This window comes from Arachis hypogaea, chromosome 16 (genome assembly GCF_003086295.3).
Source record: "Arachis hypogaea cultivar Tifrunner chromosome 16, arahy.Tifrunner.gnm2.J5K5, whole genome shotgun sequence".
NCBI lineage: Eukaryota > Viridiplantae > Streptophyta > Magnoliopsida > Fabales > Fabaceae > Arachis > Arachis hypogaea.
This window is the reverse complement of record NC_092051.1, coordinates 91660489-91675210: the sequence shown is the minus strand read 5'-3', so window position 1 is coordinate 91675210 and position 14722 is coordinate 91660489. Positions and strand designations below refer to the sequence as shown.

The 14722-nt window shown below is 36.5% G+C and overlaps 1 long non-coding RNA gene across 2 annotated transcripts; it reads left to right on the top strand.

Annotated features, from left to right (window-relative positions):
- Positions 1–118: 118 nt before the first annotated feature.
- On the top strand, positions 119–7012 carry LOC140180352 (uncharacterized). 2 transcript variants are annotated; one of them, XR_011874365.1, is made up of 5 exons: positions 119–1055; positions 4477–4534; positions 5072–5449; positions 5866–5906; positions 6285–7012. It is a non-coding gene; the product is annotated as an uncharacterized lncRNA (long non-coding RNA). The 2 variants fall into 2 exon arrangements; XR_011874364.1 differs by lacking the exon at positions 5866–5906.
- Positions 7013–14722: the final 7710 nt, after the last annotated feature.

Here is a 14722-nt window from a genome sequence, read left to right as displayed (position 1 = left end):
TATTTTTAATAGAGTATATTTGATTCTAAAATTACTCTACTATTCAATTTTATCAAAATATCTATTCATATCTATCCGTATTACTTTATAAAATCCCTAATTCATAAATTCCTAAATCAAACTCAGAAATCCTAATTTCCAAATTGAGAAATCTAACCCTAATTTTTCCCCTTTCCCCAGCCTTTGAACGCAGCCCACACCCCCCTTTCATCACCTTCAACGTGACACAACACACACACGGAACCTACGAAAAAAAAAACACAGAGAGAGAAGAGAAAGGCTGAGCACCGCGAGGAAGAAGAAGAAGAGGAGAGGAAGAAGGGAGTCGCCGGCGAGGAGGGATGCCACCGCCGCCGACCCGTTGAGCTTCCTCTCATTGTGCGCCGTCGATTTCAAGTCTCTAATCCGCCAAGCACACCCTCTTGCCGTTGTCTTCGAACTCGTCATCGGAGCCATCGTCGCGCCAGTCGCCGCCGCTGTTGAAGATGGAGCCGTCACCGAAGCCCGTGTCACTGTCGTCCTTGCCAGCTCGCGAGAGAGAAGCACGATGTAGCTCCTTTGTTTCTACTGCTCTGGTCCGCCAAGGAAGAAGCTCATGCATGGAGGGAGGCCGACAGAGAGAGAGCATCGTTGAGTGACGGAAGACACCGCTGTCACGCTTCACAGTCGTGGAGATGGAACCTGCATCGCTGTCACCCATGGCCACCATTCTTACTGTCGCTCTGTTTGGCTTCTATTTTGAGCTGCGACGCCACTACCATCGGAAACCTTGATTGCCGCCGTCCCTACTGGTGGAGCCACAAATGTCGCCGTTGGACAGAGGGGAGAGGAAGAGACGTGACACCACCGCCGCTACTGGAACTGTTATTGTTGGTCTGGCCCTGCTCTGGCTCCACTCTGAATCGTTATCGTCGCTGTTTGGCTGATGCTGAGACCTTTCACCATCAATGGAGCTGCCCAGAATCATCATGGTAGCTGCTAAGAGAGCAGAATGGATGTTAGAACTGCCAATGGAGCTGCTGGGTTTAGTGATTTCCGCGAGTTTTGACTTTGAGGTAGGGGATTTAACGTTTTTAATTTAGAATGCCCACTAAGTTATTTGAATAAGTGCAAATGGTTAACAATGGTTTAGAATTTCTTAATTGTCATGAATGACCTGAAATGCATTTGAAATTTGTTAGTTGTTGTGAATATTTTGAGCTGTGACTGGAATTAAATGTGGCTATGAATGGTGATTCATTTGATAATACTTGTTAAATTGAAATTTGACGAGTTAACTAGTGAAAACTTTTCGTAATGATAATTGATGAACTGAGTTAGATTTGTGTTTGGTTTGGGGTTATTGTGATGATGGTTGAGGTTGTGAAATTTGGAGTAAGTTTGATGATGTGTTAGTGCTTCAATTGGATTATTGAATTCAGGTTAAGGCTGTGAATGTCTTTGGGCTTTGTTGTAAGTGTTTGAAGTTGTAATTGATATTATTTTCTCTGATATGGATGGAATTGTTGAAAAGTTCTGACTCTATGCGATTATACTAAATTAGTTGAGTTGTGTGGCTGAAATTATGATTGGAATGATTGAGATTTTTTATTGGTACGTTGGTTGAATTTGTTGATTTTGTGAGATTGAATTATAAATTGTTTGATGAGAGATTATTGTGATTTCGGTTTTTGATGGGTCAAATTGAAACTATTGCTGTTGAGTTGGTTTATTGTAATGGGTTTAGTTAGCGATTAATTGAAGTTGGGCTTAAGGAATAATTGGAAGATTGAATCTTAAAATGTTGAACTAGTTGCTGAAAATCTGATTTTTGAGATTAAAAGATGACTTTGGGAGTGAATTAGTTATTCACAACGATAATCGAAATGATATGAGAGTAAAGGCTGAGTAAATTGTAATTAAAGTTGTTGTTGGAATTCAATTTTGGGAAGTTTGAATTAACTATAGAACTAGTTAAGATTTTTCAAAGTTAAAATGTAAAACTTGATTTTCTGCATTACTTTTAAATGAAGCCGAAGACTTTGAAAATCTATAACTAATTCTGTGATGATCGGAATTGCGTGGGACCAAATTTGGATTAAGCTTTGGGATATAGGAAGCTGGACTGGTGAATTTGAGGCTTTTTCATTAAGTTTATGATTTATGGTAAATTTTTGAATTAGGAATGCCAAATCTGGTTTTCTGCAGGACGCTTAAGACAGCAGCAACTTGTTTCCTCTGTTAAAATTCTCCAGTTTGAATTTTGAAATGGAACCAATTTTAAATGAAACCCTGGTCCTAGTACTTTAATTTCATAAAAATTTAGAATTGTTAGAATTTTGGTTTTAAAGATATGAATTTTTAAAGTAAGATGTATTATGCAGTAAAGATCAGGTTTTGTTTTCTAAGTCAGTAACTTTGAGCCTTTATAATTTTTAATTTTGGAATGATATTGAGATGCAACTAATTGGAGGTGAAATTTGAGTATGTTTGGTATATATGATTTAAATTTTAGGGTATTCCATGTTTTAATAAGTGAGTTAGGGGACTTGGAAGAGGTTATGTTCAATGATTTGTAAAACAGACTTCAGCAGAAAATTACCTAACTTCCAAGCTACGTAACTCCTTCATTAAAAATGGTATGACCCTGGAATCAATTGAGAAAGAAATTTGGATAAGTTATGTTTAACCACATTAATTTTGAAGGTTGTTGGATTTAATTTTGATTTTATATGAAATTTCGAATGTTGTACGCTGCTGCTGTCTTCTGGTTTTAAGGCACTATAGAGCAGTCACGGTTTTGCTTATATTCCCGAAGCTAGAGCCAGCGAAAAACTGTGATTTTTAGTTTAATAGGAAACTTAATCCGAGACGGACGCGTAGATATAAGGTTTGCATAATTCCGAATTCGTTTGATATTTTTAAAATAAAACTGAAATTAGACTGCCGATGTTGTTTTGGTGATTACTTGGATATGGAATTTGAGAAATAGATTTTCTATACTATTATCAAATATTTTTGAGAATATATTATTGTGGCAATTGTTGAGAAAGGTTTGATGAGACTTGTTGAGAAAGAGGGAACCCGTAAGGGTGGCTAAGTCCGAGTTTTAGGGAAGGTGCTGCCGAAATTTTATAAAATTTGAGGTTTTATTTGAAAAGTTATTTTAGAAGATTTGGATTTGAAAAATGATTATTTAAGTTTTATTTGATTACTTCTAATGAGAGGTTATGTTTTGAAAGGTTTAATGAAATTAAAATAAATGATTTTCTTGAGTCTTTTGATTGAGGACTAAACTGAAAAATAGTTTTAAAGTTGGCTTGAGTCAAGATTGCTAAAGTAGAGATTATGACTGGCTTGATGGTTAAGATTTTTATGGATAAATGCCTGAGAAAGTTAAGAAAGGTTTAAAGAAAAATATTAAGAACTCAAAGGGAAAAAGACAATGACGAATTGATATGTGGATTGTTGCGTTTTAGAAAGGATAATGAAAAGTGATAAAAGGCGAAAAAACCCCACGAACTGTTAGTTGTTTAACTACGGGGAAAAGCCCACGAATTGATAATTGGTTAAAATCGGGAAGTACCCACGAACTGAATGATCATTGATCTCGGGAAAACCTATAGATTGTTATTTGTTTTATATGCGGGGGAAAACCCACGGACTGATAATCATTGATTACGGGAATAACCCATGAATTGTTGTATGTTGATCTCGGGTATAACCCACGAACTGAAGATCGCTATGTTATTGTGTATTGATCTCGGGGAATAACCCACGAACTGAAGATCTCTGTTTTGTTTGTGAAATGATCTCGGGGATGCCCACGAACTGAGGATCACTGTTTCCCCTTGTGCGTATATTATGGGGTCGGGCTTTGCGCCGACTGCCGGTAGTCACGAAGGAGTGGTATTCTTACCACCGACACATATGCACTAAGGAAACAAAGGGAAACCATATCTGGGACTTGTTCCTAGGTAATGTCGGGCTACAGGGTGTAAACCGACACGTGAGCTCATGGCCTGCTTAGGACAAACATGCATCATATTGTTTGTGCATATGCATTTGATCGTGTTGCTTGTCTTGTTTCTTTGTGATTGTGCTGTTTGTCTTGGTGACTTGCTTGTGTGTTTGATTAGATATTTTTGTTGATGCTTTGAACTTAGTGAAGTATTGAGGAATGGTATTTGTGAAGTGAGGTTTGAGTATATTATTTATGTTGCTGATTTACTTAGTTATTGTGATGGTTGTGGAATGCTATTTGTAGCTGAAGAATTGCTAATGCGGTTGAGACTTTATTTAAGTAATATGATTTAAAGAAAAGGATTTAAACGGTTTCAAGTAAGTCTTAAAAATTTTTTGAAAAGGTTTGGTAAAGAAAACTGCATTGGAAACTTGAGTTAATTATTTGCATGTAAATCATTACTTTTACGGCATTCCCATTCCCTACTGAGAACGTATGGTTTGTTCTCACCCCAAAATCTTCCACCCTTTCAGTGACACAGGTACGAAGATTCAGTTTGAAGCTGCGGGCGATTCTAGAATTTATTTACGAGTTAAGTTTATGACTTGAGATTCTTTCATAGAGTTCCCTCGCCCTTACTGCTTAAAGTTTTTATTTTATGTAGAGGGATAGGATTTGTACCTGAATTTTATTTAAATTCTTTTATATAATATTACTATTATTAATAATTATGTGATTATTATTACTTGGTGATGTTTGCTATTAGATTTTAATTAATAAAAACAAAAATTTCTGGTATTTTTACTAAAATTGAATCGCGATATCGAACTAAAGGCTTAATAGTAAATAGTTAATAAGGAAAACAGGTCAGTAACGCCTTACTTTTGGTACGATCATGACGTATTGGAAGTTAGGTCGTTACACCCGTTTATCTTTGTCTGTATTTATTTTGGATTTTTCCTTGTTCTCTTTTGATTTTAGTATTGTTTTAGTATGTTCCTTGATACTTTATTGGAAAAAACAAAAGGGACAGTAGTACAATCGTAATATTTGTTCTAACCTTAAAAATTATTTGTCTCAGAACTTCTGGTGTGGCTATTGCTAACACATGGCTTCTAAAATATGTAGGTAACCAGCAATGAGACCAGTCTGATGGCTCGATGTCGCAGAGCATATGCCCATGCTCATGATTATCACATCAATTCTATTTCAATTAACAGTTGCATCAGATTTTCAGTTTATTTGCTTATAATCTTATATTTTAAATTGTTATCAATTTATTTCCATGTGACAGTTTTATTAGTGTAAAACTTCATGTCACTTTAACAAGCTAATTAATTGACATTTTAACCTTTTTTTAATTTTTATTTATTACCCAAAAATCTAAACTTTTTCAGCATTAGGAGCCTTGGAAAAGGCAATTCAACTGGCCTAGTGATGAAAGTGATTTTAGATACAACAATTATTAAGGATACTACTAATGGTGTTAGGATTAAGACTTAGCAGGTACACCTCCTAATTGATACTTTACTTTTTTATCTTCTTTTAATGGTAAAATTTTTTGGAAGGTATTAATTCATTGCATATAGTTAAAAATTGAAAATTTTAGTTTTTAATTAATATTTTTTACTATTGAAGACTTAAACTAACAACTTAGTTTGATTAGCAAAACCCTTAGATTTATAGGGTGTGAGTTCAAATCCTAGGGTGGAGATTCTTCTTAAACTTGTAACATAAGTAAACATATCTCATGGTCTTAAAATAGGTATATGGACCAACAAGTACTAAAATATTCATTGATTTTTGGTGTCGAGTTTGCTATATCTGATTAGAAAGTAGTTACCATGGAAAATTTCACTTTAGCATCATGTGTGAATGTTCATGTTCTTCACAAACCACACCTGACTTATGAGGATTTGTAGGGAAAGAAGGGGATTTGGCTTAAGTTGCCTATTGAGAAAAGGTAAATTATTAGTACTTATCATAATAACATAATATGATAAGTACAAATTAATATCACCACGTCTTTCCCGGATGCTAACAAATTATTAGGTACATATCATAATATGTTATTCTACTTCTATGCTTTTAGGGTTCATCAAATTTCTCGGAGAAATTATTATGTTATTCTACTTTTACAGTGGCACAGATTTGTTGAGGAGAAATTATTTGATTGGGAATTTGTCAATGATGAAATAGGACATGATTGTGTTGTGCTAGGTGTTTTTATTTTTCCCTTGTGCCATCATTGAATTTTAACGCAGCATTTTTGCCTCATTTTCTGTTATTCTGGAATGTCACATTTTGATTAATTATATGATTTTTCTCATTGGTATTTTAGATACAAGAAGTTGTTGTGCACAGTCGACCTTACAAAGGATTTCTTTTTCAGCTCCTCATATCACATTATGTGTAGTCTTCAAAGAAACATGTGTGATAATGAGACAGGCCATGTCCTTTATGAGACCATTTTTGTTTGGAATGAATTCTTGACACGAGGAATTAGGAATCACCTCCAGAATGCTCTTTGGATAGTTGATTCTAGCGGCTGCAGGTGTAGCTAAAGATCGCAAGTGCACCACTTTTCCTCCTGTTAAACCGGCATTGGTTGCCTCCGGTACTCATTGGGTTGAACCAGACACCATGGCAACAAAAGATGGTAATCTCATTTCTGCCACCACTTATGAAGGGCACCCTGAATTTATTCAGCACTTTATGAAGGCACTAGGAGGCAACATAAGTGGCTCCAACAAAAAAAAATCTCTTCCTTTGTGGGGTACGTTCAAATGATTTTCAGGCACACAACTCATAGGGACTTAGTCCTCAGAGCACTAAGGTCTTTGTTTATTCTCTTTTCTTTCATTTATTTTAATTTTATATTTAATTTGTAATCCTCTTTATATTCATTGATACATAGAAAGTAGTAGTTTAGACATGTTTTATTTTTTTTACTCTATTGTTGAATGATTGTTCAATTGGATAGTTAGATCCATTGTTTTATGTACTAATATATTGTAACATTACAGTGCTTGTGAATGTTTAGAATGTATTTGCTGTGTTTTGCTAGAATATTTTTTAGTTTAGTATAATTGTGTATTTATTTTTATTTTATAATATTTAATTCATTTAATTAAAAATACATAATTATATATATAATCATATTATTAAATATTATGTTGTACACAAAATTATTACAATATTATATATATATATATATATATACAGAAAATTAAAAAAAAAAAACAATGAGGGACCTAAGGCTACACTTATATAGAGTAGTTATAGTATACAAAAAAAAAAAGAGGGACCTAAGGCTACACTTATAAAAAGTAGCCATAGTATACAATGTGGCTACGCTTTACAGGTGATGCAGTAGTGTTGAAAAGCGTAGCCTATTCTGGCAAAAATGGAAGCTGAAAAGCATAGCCTTTGGTCCTGGACAGCATCACTTGAAAAGCGTACCCTACTTCCAAATGCCAAAAGCGTAGCCCTTGGTGCAGAAAAGCGTAGCCTTTGAGAATAGGCAACGGCCGAAAAGGAATCACCCCAAAAAGCGTAGCCGTAGCCTAAGGCATCATTTTTATTTTTTACTTTTGGCTACACTTTTTAAGTGTACCTGAATGGGTGTTTTTCTTGTAGTGACCTCTCCATCTCATCTATTTTCTTCTTCTTCTACTACTTTCTTTCTTTTGCTCGAGGATGAGCAAACAATTTAAGTTTGGTGTGGAAAAAGCAGTGCTTTTTTTTTTGTTTTTCCATAACGACTAATGCCTCAAGGGATGCACTTCCCTCCATAAAATTATTGGGAGCAAATCAACACTTCCCTTGGAGAATTAAGTTCCAACATGGGACAACTAAGGGTGGAGCACCAAGAGCACTCCATCATCCTCCACGAAACTAGAGAAGATCAAGGAGCTATGAGGGAGGAGCAACAAAGACAAGGAAGAGACATAGAGGAGCTCAAGAGCACCATTGGTTCTTCAAGAAGAGGAAGACGCCACCCTCACTAAGGTGGACTCATTCCTTAATCTCCTTGTTCTTATTTTTCTGTTTTTCATTTACTGTGCTTTATGTTTATGTTTGTGTCTTGTTACATGATCATTAGTGTCTAAGTGTCTATGCCTTAAAGTTATGAATATGAATCCATCACCTTTCTTAAATGAAAAATGTTTTTAATTGAAAAAGAAAAAGAAGTGCATGAATTTCAAATTTTAAAACAGTTTAAATATTTTAATGTGGTGGCAATACTTCTGTCTTTCTGAATGAATGCTTGAACAGTGCATATTTTTGATATTGTTGATTCATGAATGTTAAAATTGTTGGCTCTTGAAGAATGATGAAAAAGGAGAAATGTTATTTGATAATCTGAAAAATCATAAAAATGATTCTTGAAGCAAGAAAAAGCAGTGAATACAAAAGCTAAAAAAAATAGAGAAAATGAAAGAAGAAAAAAAAAAAAGAAAAAGCAAGCAGAAAAAGCCTATAGCCCTTAAAACCAAAAGGCAAGGGTAATAAAAAGGATCCAAGGCTTTGAGCATTAGTGGATAGGAGGGCCTAAAGGAATAAAATTCTGGCCTCAGCGACTAAACTAAGCTGTCCCTTACCATGTACTTGTGGCGTGAAGGTGTCAAGTGAAAACTTGAGACTGAGCGATTAAAGTTGAGATCCAAAGCAAAAAGAAGAGTGTGCTTAAGAACCCTAGACACCTCTAATTGGGGACTCTAGCAAAGCTGAGTCACAATCTGAAAAGGTTCACCCAGTCATGTGTCTGTGGCATTTATGTATCCGGTGGTAATACTGGAAAACAAAGTGCTTAGGGCCACGGCCAAGACTCATAAAGTTGCTGTGTTCAAGAATCAACATACTGAACTAGGAAAGTCAATAACACTATCTGAATTCTAAGTTCCTATAGATGCCAATCATTCTGAACTTCAAAGGATGAAGTGAGATGCCAAAACTGTTCAGAAGCAAAAGGCTAATAGCCCCGCTCATCTAATTAATACTGATCTTCACAGATGTTTTTGGAATTCATTGTATATTCTCTTCTTTTTATCCTATTTGATTTTCAGTTGCTTGGGGACAATCAACAATTTAAGTTTGGTGTTGTGATGAGCGGATAATTTATACGCTTTTTGGCATTGTTTTTAGTATGTTTTTAGTATGATTTAGTTAGTTTTTATTATATTTTTATTAGTTTTTAAATAAAAATCATATTTCTGGACTTTACTATGAGTTTGAGTATTTTTCTGTAATTTCAGGTATTTTCTGGCTGAAATTGAGGGAGCTGAGCAAAAATATGATTCAGGCTGAAAAAGGACTACAGATGCTGTTGGATTCTGACCTCCCTGCACTCAAAATAAATTTTCTGGAGCTACAGGAGTCAAAATGGCACGCTCTCACTTGCATTGGAATGTAGACATCCAGGGCTTTCCAGAAATATATAATAGTCCATACTTTGCTCAAGGATACACGACGTAAACTGGCGTTCAATGCCAGTTCTATGTTGCAGTCTGGCGTCAAATGCCAGAAACAGGTTACAAATTGGAGTTGAACGCCAGAAACAGGTTACAACCTGGCGTTCAACTCCAGAAACAGCCTAGGCACGTGAGAAGCTTAAGTCTCAGCCCAGCACACACCAAGTGGGCCCCAGAAGTGGATTTCTGCACCAATTATCTTAGTTTATTCATTTTTTGTAAACCTAGGTTACTAGTTTAGTATTTAAACAACTTTTAGAGATTTATTTTGAAAATAATGACATTTTAGATCTGAACTTTGTACTCTTTGACGGCATGAGTCTCTGAACTCCATTGTTGGGGGTGAGGAGCTCTGCTGTGTTTCGATGAATTAATGCAACTATTTCTGTTTTCTATTCAAACACGCTTGTTTCTATCTAAGACATTTATTCGCACTTCAATATGATGGATGTGATGATCCATGACACTCATCATCATCCTCAACCTATGAACGTGTGCCTGACAACCACCTCCGTTCTACCTTCGATTGAATGAATATCTCTTGGATTCCTTAATCAGAATCTTCGTGGTATAAGCTAGAATCCATTGGCAGCATTCTTGAGAATCCGGAAAGTCTAAACCTTGTCTGTGGTATTCCGAGTAGGATTCAGGGATTGAATGACTGTGACGAGCTTCAAACTCACAAGGGCTGGGCATAGTGACAGACGCAAAAGGATCAATGGATCCTATTCCAGCATGAGTGGGAACCGACAGATGATTAGCCGTGCGGTGATAGCACACCTGGACCTTTTTTACTGAGAGGACGGATAGTAGCAATTGACAACGGTGATCCACCAACACACAGCTTGCCATAGAAGGAACCTTGCGTGCATGAAGAAGAAGACAGGGAGAAAGCAGAGATTCAGAAGACAAAGCATCTCCAAAACTCCAACATATTCTCCATTACTGCAAAACAAGTATTTAATCCATGCCCTTTTATTCTTCGCAATTCATACTGATAATTATAATTGATTTCCTGACTAAGATTTACAAGATAACCATAGATTGCTTCAAGCCAACAATCTCCGTGGGATTGACCCTTACTCACGTAAGGTATTACTTGGACGACCCAGTGCACTTGCTGGTTAGTTGTGCGGAGTTGTGAAAAGTGTGAATCACAATTTCGTGTACCATGGGACAACTAAGGATGGAGCACCAAGAGCACTCCATCATCCTCCATGAGCTTAGAGAAGATCAAAGAGCTATGAGGGAGGAGCAACAAAGGCAAGGAAGAGACATAGAAGAGCTCAAAAGCACCATTGGTTCTTCAAGAAGAGGAAGACACCACCCTCACTAAGGTGGACCCGTTCCTTAATCTCCTTGTTCTTATTTTTCCTATTTTTTGATTTTATGCTTCATGTTTATTTATGTTTGTGTCTTATTACATGATCATTAGTATTTAAGTGTCTATGCCTTAAAGTTATGAATGTCCTATGAATCCATCACCTCTCTTAAATGAAAAATATTTTAATTACAAAAGAACAAGAAGTACATGATTTTGAATTCATCCTTGAAACTAGTTTAATTATTTTGATGTGGTGACAATACTTTTTGTTTTCTGAATGAATGCTTGAACAGTGCATATGTCTTTTGAATTTGTTGTTTATGAATGTTAAATATGTTGGCTCTTGAAAGAATGATGAAAAAGGAGACATGTTATCTGATAATCTGAAAAATCATAAAAATGATTCTTGAAGCAAGAAAAAGCAGTGAATACAAAAGCTTGTGAAAAAAAAAAGAAAAAAAAAGGAAAGAAAAATGGCGAAAAAAAAAGAAAGAAAAAGAAAAAGCAAGTAGAAAAAGCCAAAAGCTCTTTAAACCAAAAGGCAAGAGCAAAAAGCCAATAGCCCTTAAAACCAAAAGGCAAGGTAATAAAAAGGATCCAAGGCTTTGAGCATCAGTGGATAGGAGGACCTAAAGGAATAAAATCCTGGTCTAAGTGGCTAAACCAAGCTGTTCCTAACCATGTGCTTGTGGCGTGAAAGTGTCAAGTAAAAACTTGAGACTGAGCGGTTAAAGTCAAGGTCCAAAGAAAAAAATAGAGTGTGCTTAAGAACCCTGGGCACCTCTAATTGGGGACTTTAGCAAAGCTGAGTCACAATCTGAAAAGGTTCACCCAGTTATGTGTCTGTGGCATTAATGTATCCGGTGGTAATACTGGAAAACAAAGTGCTTAGGGCCACGGCCAAGACTCATAAAGTAGTTGTGTTCAAGAATCAACATACTGAACTAGGAGAATCAATAACACTATCTGAATTTTGAGTTCCTATAGATGCGAATCATTCTGAACCTCAATGGATAAAGTGAGATGCCAAAACTATTCAAGAGGCAAAAAGCTACTAGTCTCGCTCATCTGATTGGAGCTAAGTTTCATTGATATTTTGGAATTTATAGTATATTCTCTTCTTTTTATTCTATTTGATTTTCAGTTGCTTGGGGACAAGCAACAATTTAAGTTTGGTGTTGTGATGAGCGGATAATTTATACGCTTTTTGGCATTGTTTTTACATAGTTTTCAGTATGATTTGATTAGTTTTTGGTATATTTCTATTAGTTTTTAAATAAAAATCACATTTCTGGACTTTACTATGAGTTTGTGTGTTTTTCTGTGATTTCAGGTATTTTCTGGCTGAAATTAAGGGACTTGAGCAAAAATCAGATTCAGAGGCTGAAGAAGGACTGCAGATGCTATTGGATTCTGACCTCTCTGCACTCAAAGTGGATTTTATGGAGCTACAGGAGTCCAAATGGTGTGCTCTTAATTGCGTTGGAAAGTAGACATCCAGGGCTTTCCAGCAATATTTAATAGTCCACACTTTGCCCGAGTTTAGATGATGCAAACTGGCATTCAACGCCAGCTTCATGCCCTATTCTGGAGTTAAACGCTAGAAACAGGTTGCAAAGTGGAGTTAAACACTAGAAATAGGTTACAAACTGGCGTTCAACTCCAAGAGAAGCCTCTACATGTGTAAAGCTTAATGTTCAGCCCAAGCACACACCAAGTGGGCCCCGAAAGTGGATTTCTGCATCATTTACTCATTTCTGTAAACCCTAGTAACTAGTTTAGTATAAATAGGACTTTTTACTATTGTATTTACATCTTCGGATCTATCTTTGATCAGTTTTATGCTATCTTAGACCTTTATAGGGGCTGGCCATTTGGCCATGCCTGGACCATTATCACTTATGTATTTTCAACGGTAGAGTTTCTACACACCATAGATTAAGGTGTGGAGCTCTGCTGTTCCTCGTGAATTAATGCAAAGTACTATTGTTTTTCTATTCAACTCAAGCCTATTTCTTATCTAAGATATACACTTGTTCTTCAACCTGAGGAAGGTGATGATCCGTGATACTTATCATCATTCCCACTTATGAACGCGTGCCTGACAACCACTTCCGTTCTACTTGCAATCGCTTAAGTGCATATCTCTTAGCCTTCTGGTTCATGATGCATGGTTGCCTCGCCTGACAATCGAGCCTTCCATTCCATGAGATCAAAGTCTTCGTGGTATAGGCTAGAATTATTGGTGGCCATTCTTGAGATCCAGAAAGTCTAAACCTTGTCTGTGGTATTCCGAGTAGGATCTGGGAAGGGATGGCTGTGACGAGCTTCAAACTCGCGAGTGCTGGGCGTAGTGACAGACACAAAAGGATTACTGAATCCTATTCCAGTATGATCGAGAACCGACAGATGAATAGCCGTGCTATGACAGCGCATTTTGGACCATTTTCACTGAGAGGATGGGATGTAGCCATTGACGACGGTGATGCCCTACATAACGCTTGCCATGGAAAGGAGTATGAATGATTGGATGAAGACAGCAGGAAAGCCAAGGTTCAGGAGGAACGAAAGCATCTCTATACGCTTATCTGAAATTCTCACCAATGAATTACATAAGTATCTCTATCCTAGTTTATATTTTATTATCAATTCACTATAACCATTTGAATCCGCCTGACTGAGATTTACAAGGTGACCATAGCTTGCTTCAAGCCGACAATCTCCGTGGAATCGACCATTACTCACGTAAGGTTTATTACTTGGATGACTCAGTGCACTTGCTGGTTAGTTGTGCGAAGTTGTGACAAAGTGTGATTCACGTTTGAGAGCACCAAGCCTTTGGCGCCATTGTTGATGATCGCAATTTCGTGCACCAGATTTCTATCCTTATCACTAACCATAACATGATAATTGCAATGATCAATCCCATTAAATCATCCTCTAACAAGTAAAGGAAAGTCAAATGAGCTATATAAATCCAAGTCCATAAGTCCTAGCTATTCACTAATTGAATTAATGAGAGCTAGAGCCAATGGCTACTAACTATCAATCACTTGGACATTAGCAACTCAAGAATTCCTAAGTTACCTTCCCAAGCCAAGAACATAAAATTCTACTCTAACATACTTCTAAGCATTTTGTCAAACACTTGGAATGCCTAAAAGGAAAGTAAATCAAATTGCAAGAATTATAAATCTACAACTACTAATTGCAAGGAATTAAACAACAACAAAGCAATTCAATAATAAAAGAACATGAATCATAAATTGCAATAAAAGAAAAATAGAGGAAACAAAAGTGCATCAACATAAAAGTAGAGAATCACAAGAATTAAATGCTAAACTAAAGAGAGGAGATGTAGAAGAAGAAGAATTACAAAGGAAAAGTAAATCAAAGTATGAATTAACCTAGATCTAAGGAATCCTAATCTACCTCTAATCTAACCCTAATTTTAGAGAGAAGAGAGAGCTTCTCTCTCTAGAAACTAACTTTCCCTCTAAACTAAACTAATGTGTTCAAAAGTTGTGATTCCCCTTCAGTCCTTGGGTTAAATAGCATCAGAGATGAGTTGGATTTGGGCTTGGGAAGCCCAAAAATTGCCCCTAACAGATTCACTTTAAGTGGGTCCCGTGTGAGCACCGATGCGTACGCGCACAGCACGCGTGCGCGTCGCTTGACAATTTGCTATCCACACATACGCGTCATGTACGTGTACGCATCGCCATGCGACCTCATCGTTTCACGCGTGCGCGTCTGCTACGTGTGCGCGTGGAGTGAATTTCTCCCATTCCTTGATTTTCTTCATGAGTTCTCCACTTGCATGCTTTTCCTCTTCATCCCTTTGATCCTTTCCTAGTCTTTCCATCCTGAATTCACTAACAAACACATAAAGGCATCTAGCGGAATCAAAGGTGAATCATAATTAGCAATTAAGGGCCTAAAAAGCATGTTTTCACACTTAAGCACAAATTAGGAGGCAAT